The 16,113-nt window shown below is 38.2% G+C and overlaps 1 protein-coding gene across 6 annotated transcripts in view; it reads left to right on the top strand.

The window, feature by feature from the left end:
- Positions 1-983: 983 nt before the first annotated feature.
- Positions 984-16,113, top strand: part of LOC129745592 (vanin-like protein 2) — a 38,281-nt gene continuing 23,151 nt past the window's right edge. Inside the window, exons 1-2 of one of the 6 annotated variants that reach the window (XM_055738749.1) lie at positions 984-1,628; positions 2,539-2,627. The gene's annotated coding sequence lies outside the window, so the exon portion shown is untranslated. Of the gene's footprint in view, positions 1,629-2,538; positions 2,628-12,113; positions 12,247-12,331; positions 12,446-12,471; positions 12,723-13,641; positions 13,661-16,113 lie in introns of those variants that run through there. The other 5 variants (XM_055738750.1, XM_055738751.1, XM_055738753.1 and 2 more) reach the window with 5 other exon arrangements.

The raw sequence follows: 16,113 nt of genomic DNA on the forward strand, positions 1-16,113 counted from the left end.
GAAATCGCATTAAAAATGATAACTCAAGTCATTAAAAACGTTGCTGCGAATCGTAATTCCAACTAACGCAAGTAAAAGGTCGTAAAATTTGCTACTCGAAGTCGGATTGAATGGTTTAGATCGGATATGATTGAAAGTCCGCCATGTTTGCAGATTTTGAAGACGATTTCGTTCCTTTGCTTTCCCCCACGTGGGTCAAGTAAGAGAACAGCTTTGTTGTTCTCTCTGCGACCAGCAGTGCAACCAGATTGCTAAAAATCAGATGGTGTATTTGCAAGAATTGCCCAATGACAGAGGCAGCAAATATTGTCGCTAGCAACGGTTCGCGTGCATGGAGAGAAAAAACTTGTGTTCTCTTGCATTCCTTAAGTATGTATGAATATGGTGTCGAAATCGTATACTCTTATCGTTTTAGCCAGAAGTTAAAAACTTGTATGTATATTGCCTCCACTTTGGTAGGTAAATGCTGTTTTTTCGAGTTTCATACGATCATTCTATAATGTAGGTATATGAAACGTAAAACAAAGTTGCTGAAAAATATTCCTAAAAAATTGTTTGCTGGGACGCTCGTATGCAACTGAGAGTTAATAAAAATCACGCAAGACATATTAAACCCATGAATGTGTAAACAAGAACGTTTTACTGATACCAAAAGGGTCTACTAAAGATAACGCCACGTCTTGTCTTGTTCAGAGTTTTCTTTCTCCCACAGAAGATATATTTAGAGACTGATCCTAGACGTATCGTCATTTACTTATTTTCTTGATTCAAAACAAAATATAACAACAAGCCTATCTGCCACCTGCACCGGCGATATCTACAATATATGCAAAACAGAAGAATCGTTACGTGCTTTGTCGTTGGAGGAGACATCCGATATTTCTTCGTCATGCATGATACATTGACGTTCGATCAGCCGGTTTTTTTTTCTATCTGCGTGCTCTTATGACTCGACCGAGTTTCGCAGTCAGTCAGTCAGTCAGTTAGCCGGTATTTAGTATCTCATCAACCTTCTTCCCTCAGGGCAGGCAAAAAAGTTTACTTGTCAATATAGAACAACAATCAATTGTGCAGTCATCCGGAAGAAGTACCCCGCTTCAATCTGTTCTAATGTCTTGTAAGCCTTCGGTAATGTGGTCGTAAAAACGTTTCAGTGTCCTATCAACAACCTGCGATTGAACAACAACAGCAACAAATAACAACACCACATGTGATCGATCGGTGTTTGACAATTGGTGATAACAGAAAATATGGTGTGTGATGATGGTTTACTCAAATATTACTATCAAAGTGCAAAGATTGACTCGACTGTCTTCGGGAAGCGTTCGGAACTATCACATGTATGAAGAAATTGTTGGTACTTTTTCTCATCAATCACAGTCTGGACGTATTCCTATTTCCAGCCTGAGTAACTCACATTCGGACTCTTCCAGTGTTACTTTATGATGTATGCAACGAACTTTTGTCGATAAAATTAGTCTTGCGGTCTTCCATTCCATTCCGTTTTCATATGAACTCTACTCTGGTGGTATTTAAAGCTTAGTTCTTTTAGAAATGGGACAGTTACGAATGCCTGTATCTAAAAAACTATTTGTTTGAACGAAATACTTTCTATGAAGAAAAAGAAGGTAATGTTATGATCTTTCATGAAAAAATTTGAAAAAAAATATTTACCGTTTTTTGTTAAAGAAATTTCTACTTAATTCTTGGTATCACCCATTGGCCGGCGCACACTTTTTTCAGTCATGGTATTGATCAGTTTCTCCAACTTATACTTCGTAAAATCTATATTTTAGGTGGCTTCACCCTCCTTCTTCAATTTGTGATACTTTCTGGTCCAACACTTCTCTTGAAACTGGAAATTGGAAGCATTTTAGTGGATACAGTTGTTTCGAAATGAACAGATTTGATTATTTTTGACCACATTTTTGAACGTTTTTTTTTTCGGTACCGGTTTCATAGCTTAAGAGCTTTGGAACTATCAAAAAATGGTTGTTTGAGGTTGGATTTCAATTAGTCATCACTAGGCAACACTTTCAGCTTATCGGAGAAAATTGTTTTGGACATTTCAGCGATCTACCCTTAGTTTTTCGTTTATTGAAAATTAAAAAAGCTGCTATAAGACTTGACTTCCTTGATGATCCTTAACCGTTGTTGCCGATCATGTGCTTCTCTCCAATGCTTGATTTGAACTTTGTGGACATTATTGACAGTGTTTGCATACTTATCCACCACAAAAACTCAGTAATTCTTTGAATAATCAACGGTTTTGTCAGCTATCAATTTGATATTGACGCATTTTCAAGGAAACTGTGCAAAATTATTTTTTTCTTTTTCTCTTGCATCGTACATATCTCAAAAACGCGTAAATTTTAAAATTTGAAAAAAATAGGTCGAATAGTACTTTTTACAGGCAACAAAATGTTGTCAAAAATTTGGACCTCCGATAACTAGTTAACGAGCTATTAGCAAATGAAAGTGTCCCATTTCTAAAAGAACTAAGCTTTATGAATGTTTCCGTCGAATCCGGCCGCGAAGTCGAATGTTCCGCAAAATATAAGAACCGAAACCTACCGGTTGAACTGGACCGCGCCGGACACAATAACAACACCAACACACCAAATTGGGTAAGTAGGAATACCCGCGGTTCACCGACTGGACTACGCGGGTAGACAACTTGAGCCTCCACAGACAAATGCACCGAATAGTCTAGACTCTTACCATCGATAATTGTCAACACTGTAAAAAGCCAAATCTAAACACTATGTCCTTCAACTGATAGCAATCGTTTGTCGTCTTCCTGAGCATTACATCCATTTGTCTGTGGTTCAACACATTCCTCACTTGCTAGTAAAGTCGTTCCTCTGTCGCGATTTTTTCTTCCTCGATTAAAAACGCTTCTTGAATAAACACGTTTGTGTACATGAACGTTCTTCGATTAGGGAGGGAACGAAACAAATTTAATTGAATTAAATCAATTGAGAACCTACTTTTAATCAGCGTTCAAATTTTTGTTTCTCTGTCTGTCTGCCTTTTGCCAATAGACTCGGAAACTAATGAGTCGATTTTCATAAAAGTTGGCGGGTGGGGGTTTTTGAGGCAAAGGAAGCTTTCTAGAATGGTTTGAGAACCCTCTCCCTTACTGGAAGTGGGAGGGGGCCTGCGAAATAAAAGACACAGTTTGCATAACTCGAGATTTGATAATGCAAATGGGACCAAGCATTAATGTGTATTAAGGTACGAGCAATTATTATTTGATGGTTTGGGACCTCTCCTTTTTTCAATGGGAAGATAACAAGGAGAGAGAGAGGGGCTCTCTTATATTTTTTCTGCGTAACCTCGAGAATTAATCGAGCAAATGGAACCTTATTTGGCATGGAAGGGTATTTGGGTAGAAAGGATGTTTCTATGGTGGTTTAGTATCCCTCCATCTTTAAAATGAGAAGATAGAAAAGGGGTAGAGGGATTCCTTAATTTGTTTTTCAAAATTCGAGAATTGATCAATCAAATGGAACCGGATTTGGCATGGGAGGGTATTTGGATACGAGAAGCTTCTGATAATTTGAGATCTCTCTCTCTCTCTCTTTCCAGTGCACAGTAGACTGAGTCGATTTAGGGTCATTTTTGAATTTCTTAAACCCTGGGGTCTTAAAAACTTCGTCTTGGTCCAAAACTCATCCATGATTTTTTGCAGAATTTTTAAGTGACGTTTACATGAGTAAATTTGAACTTTTAGGTTTGTATGGGAAAAATGAATATTTTGTACTGAAAAATCAACATCATTTTTGTTTCTTCTGTGGAACCGAGCCAGCTGATAGCTTTTGGGCCAATTTATAATATTCCCAAAGGAAACTTTTCGCTAAACCACTTTGTAGAAGACCGTAACTTCGTATCTTATTAGGCAAAAAAGTTATTAGCTGTTTAACAGAGGTATGTCTTTTCGCATTGATAAATAATAAATTCAATTGACATCACTCCTGGAGTCTCGCGAAGTATACCATGAAAAATAGCCAGGCAACACCTCGCCAGGCACCCAGCAGGGATGTCAATGGAATTTATTGTTTATCAAAGCGAAAAGACATATTTCTGCTAAACAGCTAATAACTTTTTTGCCTAATAAGATACGAAGTTACGGTCTTCTACAAAGTTGTTCAGCGGAAAATTTCCTTTGAGAGAATTTTGTAAATTGGCACAAAAACTGTCAGCTGGCTCGGTTCCACAGAAGAAACAAAAATGATGTTGATTTTTCAGTACAAAATATTCAATTTTTCCATACAAACCTAAAAGGTCAAATTTACTCATGTAAACGTTACTTAAAAATTCTGCAAAAAATCATGGATGAGTTTTGAACCAAGACGAAGCTTTTTAGGCCCCAGGGTTTGTGAAATTCAAAAATGACCCCAAATCGACTCAGTCTAGTGCACAGTCTTCCGAAAAGGCTTAAAGTAGATTTTTTTTCCTAGCGCCTCTGTCTTTCACTTTATCGTTTAAGTGTCTTCAGAACATTTGCTCCTTTAAACATACTTTATTACTCGAAAGCATTAAAAATTAGTGAAAGTCTACTGTGAAGAAATTGAAAATTCTAACTTTTTTGTTTCAATAGATTGCTTAACTTTAAACTACAAAATTGTAGAACACAAGAAAATGTGAAACTTTGTTGAAAACATCAAAACTCTATTCCTTTTTAGAGCAGAGTTATAGAGGTTTTGTTTTGAAACTTGTTTAGAAGTTTCTTAAAAGTTGTTTTATAAAATTAACTATAGTTAGATGAGGATTTAAATGAATGAGGTGTTGTAAAAATTTGTTGGGACATTCAAATCACACGTTTTACACAAGATTTCAATATTCTATTTACGACCTTTTCTAGAAAACTTATTGCAACTTTAAGTTTTATTTATTTCAAATTCACGAGCGTTTATTGCAAAACCGTCATGTGAATTTTTCAAAACTAATAAATCAAAGAAAAAGTTTAAAAAAAAGCTGAGAAAAAAAATAAAAGTTAAAGTTGCAATAAGTTTCCTAGCAAACTTCGAAGAATACTGAAATCTTGTGCAAAACGTGTGATTTGAATGTCCCAACAAATCCAACCGATTAAAAAACAAATAAAACATTCACGACGATTCAGGGAGCTAATTTACGTCTTACCATGAAGAAAAGAAATGATAGAAACTATATTTCCTTGATATTTTTGTATAAAAAACTCAAACAGCTAGAAAGCACATCGTGGGGTAGAACGCCAAAACTAGTGGACAGAACGCAACAAACCAAAAGGGTGGTCAGAAATAAAACAAAGATTAATAATAATTAATAATTGAAACATCAAATTTTTAATAAAATGTTTACCATGGCAAAAAAATATTTTTTATTGCTAAACTAATCGAAAATTTCGCTTTTTATAATACACATTTTGATATCGTTACAGGTAAAACGCCTTCAAGTAGGCAACAAAATTGAATTTCTTGGCCGATATCGCGGCAAATATGGCGGTTGGCGATTTTTTCGAATCGACTATTAGTGCAACTTTTGAACTTGAAAAAGGGCGAAATTTGTTATAATTATGACTTTTTATCAATACTGATGTTATGAAATCGTTTGGTACATCTTTGTACCTGAAAATAATCACATTTTCGTAGATGACGGAAAGAATTAAAGAAACATGAGCTATCAAAGAACGAAAGAACATAAGCCGTAAATATCATGAATTTTTCGAAAAAGATACAACGGCTCACCGGCAGGACTCGAACCTGCAATCTCCGCTTCAGTACAACGGCGCGTTAGCCAATTTCACCACGGTGAACGTGATGAAACCGGCGAACCCGAGCAATCGAGCTCTGCCGATCAACTGCTGACGTGCACGGAGGGACGTGCAAACGTTTTTATTTTGTTCCTTTCAGACATACGCAATTCGGTTAACTTGGGAGATTAATGCCAGTGGGAGCAAATCGAATCAGCACCGGTCGCGTTATCTTCTTGTACCAATGATGCTATGTAATTGACTACACGCCATTGGCACAGAGGCTGAATTTTGGGTGCATACATAGGTTTATGCATTACTTTTGTATAAACTGGGTTTCGGTCACCGTTCCTTTTATCTTCTCGATTTTCGGTTGTTTTCTCGATGATTTTAAAATAACTTCCATTTAGTTTACGTTTCGGTTTACTTTATTAAAAATTGTCAACCATCTTCAGAACTGTTTAAATAACGGAAAAAAAATTAACTTATCAATTAAAAAATTTAAAAAATATCTTCTTACACTAAAGCTATTATACGCCTGCTGTGGCAATCAAATTTTAATTTTCGCAGTCACTGTTGTTGCTGCTGCTGCCGCTAACTGTCGACGCTACTACAGTTTTCCGCCTGACTTCCGCGTCGTCTTTTTCTCGTAGCTTTTTCCACAGACCGTTGTAGACACTTGAGATACCTTTGGATGTTTACTTTTGTGTAACTTTATTGTAACCAAATTTGGCCTTGGCTCGTAGCCAAGTAACCAGAAATATTTCTATGAATAATCAATACCCCTCCGTTCTTCCAGTAATCAAATGAGGAGAGGAAGAAGGGCTCCCATATAAGTTATTTGGCCATATGTGTAACATAACACTATAAGATAACGAAAAATGTTTCTGAGATAGTAAGCTTCCTCCACAAATATAGACTTAATTTTACATTTGAAACAATCGTTGTATTATATCTTTGTATAGCAATTTTAAGTTCAAGTTTCAGTTGGTTTTAAAAAGGTTTCATCTGAATAATGTTGAGATTTAAATTTAAATTATCTACAAGTGAAATAAAATTGAATGGTTCCATAGCTACCTGATAGAATGGAAATTTATTGTACGAACAGGTGAATCATTTTTCAATTAATTCCCTGGCTCTTCCGGAGTACCTCAAGGGAGCCACCTAGGACCCATAATATTCTTGATCTACTTCAAGGACGTGCTGTTGCTTGCGTATGCCGACGATATGAATTGTTTTCAGCCCATCAACAGCCCCGAAGTTGTTAACGTCTTGCAGAACCTGTTTAACATCTTCGCCGCCTAGTGTGATGTCAACTGCTTTCCCTTGAATCGCAACAAATGCACGATCATTTCGTTTTTACGCAAGCGGCTCCCGCTATCAGCTGATTATTTTCTTGGACATGAGGCAGTTGTACGAATTAAGCATGTGGAAGATCCTGGATAAACGGCTTGATGAGTACATAACGTGTTTCTTCAGGAAAGGCAGCAGACGTTTATTCAAACACTCTTTCACATAAATTTCTTGGTTGACAGTCCCGGAAGCTATGAAATTGCTGCTTTTCAAGCCACAGGTACAGATGGCTTGCCAAACCAGAAATTTCTTCGCGAACTTTGACAGTTTCATGTGCTTGAAAATATCTGCTACCTTTCCCCTTTCTTTTGGCGTATAAAACTCCTGTCCCGGAAGCTTGTAGTCGGCTTTGACGTAGGTTTCGTCGTCCATTACCACGCAGTCAAACTTCGTCAGCTTCGTCGTGTACAGTCTCCGGGATCGCGCTTTGGCCGTCGTATTTTGTTTATCATCGCGATTTGGAGTCACTACCTTCTTGTAAGTCGATAGTCCGGCTCGTTTTTTGGCTCGATGCACGGTTGTAGACGATACACCCAGCTTATTTGCGGCATCTTGGAGAGAGATGTTAGGGTTTCGCTTGAAAACCGGCAACTCTCTTTGTCGTCTCAGCGGCTTCCGGTTTTCGATTTCCCCCCGATCCAGACTTCCTGGCTGTCGACAAACGTTCCTCAAACACTTTAATTACATTTGTAACGGTTGATTTGGCAACTTTTAGCGATTTTGCCAGCATTGCGTGCGTGTAGCTCGGATTTTCGCGATGCGCGAACAAAATTTTGATACGCTGCTCTTCTTCCTAGGACAGCATTTTGACAACTGAAGAGTGAATTCCAAATTCAAAATAGGAGCAACATTCTACACACACATCTTCAAAATGAGAGGTGTTCTGGTTTTTTAAATGCATAATTGAAAGAAATACGTCAAGTTGATATTGACCAAATTTTGACCGTATCACTCTTTAAGCCGATTTGGTCAAGCTGGAGGAAGTGACACCGCGGAAGCTTACATCAACGGGAACTGCGGCGGTTTGTTTTTTATTTCTGATAGGGTAAGTGAGCCTTAACTTGGCATGCTCCTAATCTTGGCATGCCAAAATGCATTTTGGTGATTTTCATGTCAAACATACGCCTAAAAATGAAAAATAATTAAACATAAAAGCAAATCGCATATGCCAACATTCTGCATAGCATTTGTCCACGATTGAATCCAAATGACTGCGTAATAATTTTTTTTCGCCTGACAAACTGCAAATAAAATTATGATCTTCGGAAAAAATCTAAAATGAACCTACCTTGCTAGTGCATCTGCCATCTTCGGATTGAGTTTAAAAACACACTTCTTTATGGAAAAATCACTAAAAATTACCGTTGGTTGCAGCAATACATGGCAAAAAATATAAAATTATAACTTACTCCAAACAACGTACATTTTCTATCTAGAATTCAAGAAAATAAAAATAATTTTTGTTGCCTAATCTTGGCATGCGATTCCACAAATAGAAGTATGCATGTATGTGTAAAAACGACATCAGCAGGCAGTCGGCAGCCGGCGGCAGTTCGTCGGCCGACGGTGCACAGTGGTCTGGAAATTGAAAAGCCGGTCGAAAGTAAAATGAATGATTGAAATAAATTAAAAATATTATGAATGTATTTTGGACTATAATCAATTTATTTATCTTTCAAGCCGATTCAAGCGTATTTGGCATCTTAGTTGGAACTATAATGCTACAATTTGAGCTGCTCTTTTATGGTAAATTTCGAGAACTTTTTTTCTTAATAGAATTTACCTCTCAATAAATTAATTTACCGAATCCGAATCCGAATTGATATCTTGATTTGTATTGAAGATGAACATTTGCTGCATATGTGTCGCTTTGAAAGGAATTGTTATAAAGCTCAAATTATGACACTCTATATATTATGTTTACTTAAAAAAATAATTGCACTGCAATGTTGAAATACTATGTTGTAACGAACTTGAATTTTTATTGTTTGCAGTTTCATGTGAAATCAAAAATAATATTTTGACCAAGTTTGTTTTTTATTATAGATCACTGTGCATCAGCATGAGGTGATGACGTTTGTTCTCTGTAGGAAAGGAATATGCGAAAGAAGCGCTGCCGAGGTTGGGTGATGATTTTGCATGTGTGCGAGGGAGATGCAGCTTGAATTTCACCCAGCTTTTGAATTTGCTTTTCGCTTCCATTGCCCATAGTTTCCAAACGAATAAGTGAGATGCAATCTATTTCTTTCAGGCTGGCTGGAGTGAGCGAAAGTTTGTCTAGTTTTGCTATCCCGGTGTACGCAAACGATTGCTAGAAAATTCCTAAGGGCGTCATTTTAAATATGTATGATTCAAAAAATCGTTCGCTGACTTAAGTTTTGGCTTTATTTAGCTTGCTTCTTGCCTCGATCATAATGGTTTTTAAAATGTCGGTCCTCCTTTTATGGGAGTGGAATAAAAAAAGAACATTCACCATCTTATGTTAACCTGTTAACTTCAATGGAAACAGATCTATCATGATTGAATCTTAAAGATTTAGCAAACGATTTGTTGCTTGATTAATGAACATATTTATGTTAACCAATGCAATAGTTTGGAACTTATAATAGAAATTATAAACACACAAAAACTGAAATAAACAAGTAAAGCTTTTTTACGTAAGATTATAATTCTACATGCAAACATCAATTATGAAAATTGATTGACATTTCGTACTTCCGACTTTTTGAAAACAATACAGAACATTGATGTACTTCCTTCCGGGATATTTGCAATCAATTCGTGGGGGCTGTTGTTGTATTAGTGAGGCAAGTTTTTCCTAGAGACGGCCAATTTAAGGAACGCATAAAGGGCCAAAATTCGGCGCGGGGGCTACAATAAGGAGCATTTCAATCAATAGTTTGATCAGGTTTATCTCAAATTATCAACCGCTTTCAAGCATGGACATATTTTTACTGCATTTCAGGCTAATAAGCAATCATATTTGTCGAAGGACTTTTGAAGGTACACGTTACAGGAAGACTACAATCATGGGAAGTCTAGTCAACCATGCCTTAGGGGCCAAGATTGGGTACATTTACCCTATGTGTCCAAAATGATGAGGGGTCATTTTTCATGTTTTCTTGAAGATGCGAAACATGTTGACGGTAAAACAGCTCGTTTAAACTTTTAAATTCGTTTTCTAAGCGTCTAAGATGATGTTTACTGTCTTCAAAGCGAATTCGATTGAAACATTTGCGTGCTTTTCGAAGCTGGTTGCGTAGACGACGAAGGTCAGAATTCCTCCATTCGTATTTTATAGAATTGTATGTATGGGGGCGCTTTGAAGGGACATTTTGTTTCAAAACTGTGTACAGTTTCAAGTAAAATAATTCGACAGCGGATTCCACGTTTGTAGCCACATCAAATCAATCCCAATTGGTTAAGTCGAGAGCAGCTGCAACTGCTGAAAATTACAGTTTCTGAAATTCAAATCGAGTTCGCCAACAGGCTCTTCAGAGGGACCAGAGGAGGTGTGGCAGATTAAAATCACCCACAACAATGATGAAATCTCTGACAGATGCTCTACTTATAATCTCTTGAACAGCAGTAAAATGTGACTCATATTTTCGGAGGCAGCTATTAGGTTGTAGGTAGATAGATGCAACACCAATATAGGGTAGTCCGGCCAATGTTGGCTTTCAGTTTTCAAAGACCAGAGGGATTGCACTGAGTCCATTTTTTACGGCTATCAACACACCTCCTTCTCGTCGACCCGTGCTCGTGGCTGAACTGCGGTCACAACGATAAATGGAGTAGTTTGAGGCTAGTTCGCTATTCAGGATATTATTATTCACCCAGGTTTCAGTGATCAGTATGCAGTCGTAGTCACTTGCTGAGAGTGCGTTGTAAAAAGCAATAGTCTTGGTACGCATACCGCAAGCGTTTTGATAGTACAGAGAAATCGAACGACGAGAAATTTGGTTCGGTGATGAGGTATTTGTCAATCTTTGATCAGAAACGGGGTTAAGAGTCGAACATTCAACTAACACTGGGGTTATTGAGTTGGGGTTATGTACGGTGTTGTTTGAGCTGTTGTGTTCAGGGTCAACAAGTGCTGTTTCGGAGCCCAAAAAACGTCATTGATACCGTTTCCAGTGAATTCCCTGAAGCGAATGCCAACAGGACAGGTCTCGGTGGCCAGTGCGTTACTTCTTGATTCAGCTTTTATGTCCAATTTGAAAGAGACGAAAGAGAGCGTGTTAATGTCTCTACCCCTAGGTACGAGTTTTCTTATTTTGATATTATCGTCACCGAGATGATTTCGAATCATGTCCAGGACTCTATCATCTGAAACTTTGGGGTGTATTCCTGGTAGGTAAAGCGAAAACGTAGGCACGACGGGCTCCGAAATTTGCGATGAGATGTCAGTATGCTAAGAGTTAGTGTAGGGTAAATTCCATGTATTTGTAGTTTGTCTTTAATTTTTAACCTATCATTTGGATCACGATGTGATCTGTTGATGAACAATAAACTAACAAGGTGTAACTTTTTTGTTGAAAAACAAAGGATACAGTAAGAACCACACAAGAATTACTCATTGTAATTTATTTTAGAAAAAAATACATACCTAATTACTTACGTAGAACAAAAGGGTGTCCGTTTCGCCCCGAGGTGCTCGTTATGCCCTTTTTCCCTACTAAGTTAATACTCCGATTGAATAATACTTTTTCAAAGGAAAGAACTTTTGAAGAAACTGCCTAGTTTTCAAATAGATACTCAAGCCCAAAAGTTGCCTTATAAAGTAGAAAAGAGGCTCATCTTCTCATATAACAAAAAAAACTCCAGAAGCGAGGATCCACCCTACCACATCGTTTCCAAAGCAAACCTGATAGATAGTGTGCACAACATATACGCAACGAGTGAACACCTACCCAAACGACCGAAAGTAGCGAACGAATGAAAAAAAATATGCTAGTATGCGAAAGAAGAGATACCTAGAACAAACTCAAAACAGACGGAAATTACATTCCAATATGTTTAATCACTTATCAATAGGCGTTCGTGTTCGTCGACATTGTAGCTGCCGGTTCAAGAGTTCTTCACGAGTAAAGTCCGGGCCGCAGCAAAACTCGTCCGCCCAAGGTGGTACCCAGGCCAGAATTTCTGCAGCTGGAAAAGTAAGTCCTAAGCAAGAACGCAAAATTTAGTCAGTTAACCAGAGCCGGCAGCGACTAAATTGTCGAGGCGCTTAGCGAGCGATCAGTCAGTCATTCACATTTCCGAAGCAAACCTGGGGCGCCGTGCCATTTGGCAGCATAAAATATTCAAATTGCTGTGCAGTGCAAGTAGTTAGGTAGTGAAACATGCTGAACGAACGTACGTAGACGTGTACCTACATATGTCACACTTATTTTTCCGCGACTTCTTGACAGGTTCAGAACGTGTTTTCGAGAGTCGAACGGAACAGTCCGAGTCTAGCTAGACTTGCGTAAGTCGCGTGCCCGGTTGATTAGAAGCAATTGCGTTTAGGAGTTAAGTGCGTGTAGCTTCTACTATTCAAGGGGCCATCCTTGAGGCGTACGCGTGTAGTAAAGTGCGATTGTGTGTGGCGTTCGCGTATGGAAGTGGCAAGCAGTCGGAAAGAGAAATTACGGTAATCAATTTTGGGGGGTTTTCTGTGATTCTTCTGTGTGAATGGGTTGTCTAAAAATAATGAAGCTATTAATGACGTTGACGTCGGTCGTCGGATGGCGAAGTGAAGTAATGTGGTGCAACGCCAAGCGTCTGGCGTTCAGCTTCGTGCGTTGGCGGCAACGACAAAATGATGAGCAAATGTGAATCTCGCCGAGGGGATCATCAGGTGGTTCAACGATCCGGTTGTCGCACTACGAGGGGCGTCGCTGAACGCTTCACTACCTCCAGCCGTCTTCACGTGGCCTCATCACGTAGATGAGGTGGATAATTGGCAGCGGTCCGACCTTGGAACGAATATGGACAAGTGCCATACCGACACTTGGCGGAATCTTTCTTTTCGCCTATACTTACTTAGGCGGATGAAGGTGGATGAGGTGAAGGATGACAAATTTGGCACGAATTCGATCGGTGTTATATTTATACGATCACATGTATGTACGTAGTACCAACCTGATAGACAGCACTTCCCGGCAATGTTATTCAAACCGTGTGGAGCACATCTCTCAGATTTCCCCTGTTTTCCCCTCTTTTTGACAGATTTAAGCTTTTTTCCTCAGATTTAAGCTTTCGTCTCCTATGCTCTCAAGGCAAAAAAAGCTTAAATCTGAGGAAAAAAAGCTTAAAAACGAGATTCACGAGCACATATTTAAAAGATGTTGGTCACACGATACATAGACAAATCGTGTAACGTTGCAGGGATCTGATAGACAGGCTGACCAACTTGTCTGCAATGCACACATCTTCAACTAGTCACAGTCTAGAGTCTGTCTAGTTAGTTGGTTTGCATTTCAATTTATAGAGTTCATTCGACCGAAAGCGTTGAGCGGCTGAGATAAATTTGAACATATGGACGGCGTAGGAAAGTGACAATAACTTTTTGTCGTTTTCTTTGGCTCTGTAAGTTGTGAATGGTTTGCTCTTTTTTACGATAGTTACGTTATGATGAGAGACGCGTGTAATTGAAATGAGATTTTCTCGAACGATATAACGGTGATATGTTGGAAATATCATTTATGTGTACCGCGATCCACTTCTGGAGCGTTGAATTATGTAATCGACTGTCCATAAAAATCGAATGACATAGTTCGTGAATGCCAACTTCGTACAACCTTATCTACATAAAAGATCCCAAAATGAAATTAAAGTTAGAAAAAAGGAAATAACTTTTTTATTTCATTAAACACACACATATACCTACTGCATCAGGGAAATCGAAAGATTCCTTTTAATTCAACCACAAACATACATATAGCCGCTGTCCACGGCTTAGTTGTGTTCTATTGTTCAATGACCCTAAGATAGGTGAATGAGAAGGTATACTACCGGTCAAAAGTTTAGGATCATCCCTTAAAAAAACATGAAAATGTTGATCGGCTATATCTCAACCGACTTATGACATTTTGCAATAGACTGAGTCGATATGGGGTCATATCCCAAACCCTGGGGTCTCTAAAGCTTCGTCTTGGTTCAAAACTCAATCTTGATTATTACAGAATTTTCAAAGTAACGTTTCCATGAGTAAATTTGAATTTTTAGGGTTGTATGGGTAAATTGAATATTTTGTACTGAAAAATCAACATCATTTTTGTTTCTTCTGGGGAACCGAGCATGCTAATAGTTTTTGTGCCAATTTATAAATTGTCCAAAGGAAATTTTCCGCCGAACTTTGTCGAAGACCGTAACTTCGTATCTTATTAGACAAAAAAGTTTTTTGGCATTGATAGACAATAAATTCAATTGACATAACTGCTGGGTGCCTAGCGAGGTATTGCATGACTATTTTTCATGCAATACTTCGCTAGTGAGCCCAAATTTGAATTAAAGTGAAGATTCCATGAAGTGAGAGGAATGTGAGAAGGCTTTTCAAGCTCAATCCGAAAATACGAATAGAGGAAGTGATAAAAAAGTCAAATTTCTTTGATTTGTTCATCTAGCTGACTTTTAAATAGCCTAACTTTATTTCTACAAGTTAACAAAATACGGTGATCAAACCGTGCGCGAAATATTTGGACTGATTGTGGGGAGATATTTTCAAAAATTTTGTAATGGACAGCAAACGAACTCTTTAGCGGTCACCTGGCCGGTTTCTAACCAGAAACTTTTCGTTGACAAGTTTCGCCTGTATTTCCTGGAGATAAACAAGGAAAAAAAAATGAAAAATATAATGTCTAGTACTTGAGGAGGCTAACGATTGACACGATGAATGGCTAAAAATATAAAGAAGACTGCCCCCAAATGCGACCGTTTTCTCTGCAAAGCACTTCAATAGGTCCTACCCTACAAAGTTTATACTCTGTTAAAGTTGGATCTGCGTGCCATTACGCAAAAATGGTGGTGTAGTGATAAAAAGTCAAATATATTGTTTTTGTGCCGAAGGAGGAGAATCGGCTAGATTTGTTATAACTTCGACCAAATTCAAAATTTTCGTTATTTTGAATGCCAAGCTTCAGGAAACAGCAAACGTTATCAGAAATAGCCTTGATTTAGGAAAAGAGTGGTTCATAGTATGCATTATAGATGGCGCACGTGTTGCCCAAACACTGAAATCGAAAAATTCCTTCATTGCACGCTACCTCAAAACCACTTGACAGAACATCACAAAAAATTGCATATGTAAACATTACATTGCCACGTAACATTGCTAAAAATTCCATTAATTTACATCCATGCATTCAAAAGTTATTCACAAAACAAAGTGTTGCATTTTTTTTTCGAATACACTTCCTAAAATAAATACAATAGCTCGCGGTGTCTCTCGGAGAAAACTTTATTTTTCGAAAATAAGCATCGCTAATTTTTGCACTAATCAAAAGCTGGGACTTTCCCCTCGCATTAGAGCACAAATTTGGAATAATCCATCGGGAGGTCTAGAAAAAGAAATTCTTTTTTGAAGATGTTTGAACCTTTTCAATAGTTTTTTTTTACACAGTACTTGCACATACATATGTATAGCTCCTCTGCACGACTCAAGGCCCAATCACTCAATTAGTGACTCGAGATCTGACCTCTCCTCGTAATGATTCGAAGAAATAACTTATACCCCTCCTATTATTGATTAAATGGGTGATCTCACGTCTTGTGACTCGAGACCCGACCTCTTATCGCAAAGACTCGGGGTTGACCACACAAATCTTTTCTCCTGAAGACTCGAGGCCTGTCCTATCCTCTAACGGCTCGAAGCCCGACCTCTTATCCGACCTCTTAGATATTCGAGGTTTGCTACCTTTATGCCCGTCTTTTGACGATCGAGAGCAGCTTATCCTAGACTCGCGCCTGTTACAGCACACGCGTGGGACCTAACGCAACTACAAGACCGGACCAAGTATTGACCTCTGTGGCATACCAGTTTA

The sequence above is a fragment of the Uranotaenia lowii genome, chromosome 2 (assembly GCF_029784155.1).
Source record: "Uranotaenia lowii strain MFRU-FL chromosome 2, ASM2978415v1, whole genome shotgun sequence".
Classification (NCBI taxonomy): Eukaryota; Metazoa; Arthropoda; class Insecta; order Diptera; family Culicidae; genus Uranotaenia; species Uranotaenia lowii.